General features: G+C 34.8%; 1 protein-coding gene across 1 annotated transcript in view; it reads right to left on the bottom strand.

Annotated features, from left to right (window-relative positions):
• LOC108379059 (uncharacterized) overlaps positions 1–1550 on the bottom strand; it is a 10726-nt gene extending 9176 nt beyond the window's left edge. The window contains exon 1 of the mRNA XM_017635377.1: positions 1516–1550. The gene's annotated coding sequence lies outside the window, so the exon portion shown is untranslated. The remainder of the gene's footprint in view (positions 1–1515) is intronic.
• Between the last annotated feature and the right edge of the window lie 656 nt (positions 1551–2206).

The raw sequence follows: 2206 nt of genomic DNA, 5'->3' as shown, positions 1-2206 counted from the left end.
ATAGCGTCAATGACTTTATTTCCGAATTTTTGTTGACTTTATTTCGCTTTTGAAAAGGTAATAATGTCAATTGACTTTATTTCGCACCAGGGTGGGCCTTATTTCCATTGACCTTATTACCTGTCACCACTGATAAAAATAAAATATTTCCAACAAACAACAAAAAATATAATCGATAATCGCATGAGGCTATTACCTGAAAATTTTAAAATGCACTTAGTGGCATTCTGCTACTATGATAGCACGGAGACTGCATCACTTCCCATCAAAAAAAAAAAATTGGTACTGTTTTCCACTGGAATTATAAAATCTATTACAATTAAGACTTCCACCAAAATACCTCGCAAAAATCTTAAGATTTACGTTGTTGTTGTTGTTGTAGCGGCTACTAAGCCCCGTTCGGGGCGGTTCATCCATCAACATTGTCGTCTATTTCAGCTAGGGGGAGGCCCAGGAAGTGTGCTACTTCCAGAGGGGCTGTCCATAGGGACAGGGGCGTTAGCTGAGTGGGATTCTCAGGGCATGTGAAGAGGTGCCGGGAGTCATGTGGCGACTCTCCACATGCCGGGCATTGGTTGGGCACATCCTCGTTGATTCTGCTCAGGTAGCTGTTGAGCCTGCTGCAATAGCCAGAGCGAAGTTGGTCTATTGTAGTGCGGGTCTCCCGAGGCAGACAAAGTTCTGTCCCGTCCACGTCCGGTGTTTGTGTGCCTAGAACAGCATTCACAGGGCGGGAGTCTACATAACTTGAGACTGATTCACTGTGAATGCCGTTCAGGGCCTGTCGGTAGGTTGACGGGCCAGAGGTTGTTTAATATACCTCTGGACTTCGTCTGTCAATTCGTAAAGATGCCTCCTGAATTTTAGGAAAATTTTTCTATGAAATCATAATAATGAGACTTTTGATGCTATTTTTGACCTTTTTTTAAAGAGTGGTTTAAGAAAAACTTGAATAACCCAGCCAAAACCTAACCAATTTAGACTTATGAGGTATCGTTAGTAAGGTATTTTCTCTCCCTTTTAATTTCTTTGCGAATAATCTCATTCAAAGTATGAAAGAGGAAGGTAAGATAAACGTGTGACATTCCATGTTGAATTAAGATTTGTTGGTATTTGATAAAAAAAAAAAAAATTGAGACGTGAATGAGTTTTTTTTTTTGCAAAGAAATAAAAAGGGTGCGAAAATACCTCTCCACTGATACCTCAAAGTCTATGTCGGTAAAGCAGTTATTCTAGTTTTTCTTACACAAATCTTTGAAAAAAGTTAAAAAGCAGCATCAAAAATCTCATTATTATGATTCCGTAGAATTTTTTTTTTTAATATTTGTATGCAAACTTTTTAAGCTTAAAATGTTAAGTCATTTGGGGGGATTTTTTCCAGAAAATCCTGTAAGAAACTTACATTTTTAGAGTTATTTTCGAACCGGTCCAGCTCACGAAAATCTTAATATTTTCCCGCAATATTTGGATAGAAGTCTTAAAATATGCTAGGTTTTGTAATCCCGCCGGAAAAACCGCAACTTTTTCTGTGGCGATGCAGTCTAATGTACAGTAGTCGAAAAAATTATAGCTGCACCAAATTTTCACAAATTTTAAAGTATTAAGTTTCTTCTTATTTAATTTTGGTTAGTTTTTTATAGTTTATTCTTTAACAACATCCGTCTAAACACAAGTTTAAAGGCAGTGTCACACGATTGGGTATTTGCCAAAATTTGGTGCAAATCGTATGTGAATACCCAAATGTTTTTCTTTATCCCAATCACGAAAATTAATTTGTTGAAATTTTTCAATAGAACATCGCTGTATTGTACCAATCCTTTGACTACAAAAAAAAAATTCCCATTTTTTTATTTTTACCAATAGCCCAATATAAAAATGTACTAATCTGTACAAATGTACCAATCGAGTGACACTGCCTTAAAAATTTATGCAATTTAAAAAAAATTCTTCAAATTTCGTTAAAATTTTCAGTTTTTTAATAAGATTCTGAGTACGCAGTTGTAGTAGAATAAAGTACAAGTTTCAAATGGCTAAAAACTGCGATTGATTTTTTGGAATTTGTACGAAAGTTTGTTGAATTTTTTTTTTAATATTGCACAAATTTGGAAACTTGGATTTACACGGGTTTTGATAAAGAAATAACTATATTTTTATTAAAAAAAATAACCAAAATAAAATAACAACGAAAATAATACGTTAAAACTTG

The sequence above is a fragment of the Rhagoletis zephyria genome, unplaced genomic scaffold (assembly GCF_001687245.7).
Source record: "Rhagoletis zephyria isolate East Lansing unplaced genomic scaffold, Rhagoletis_zephyria_1.1 Rzeph_scaffold_15506, whole genome shotgun sequence".
In the NCBI taxonomy this organism is placed as follows: Eukaryota; Metazoa; Arthropoda; class Insecta; order Diptera; family Tephritidae; genus Rhagoletis; species Rhagoletis zephyria.
The sequence above is the reverse complement of the archived record's forward strand: the minus strand, read 5'-3'. Positions and strand labels throughout refer to the sequence as shown.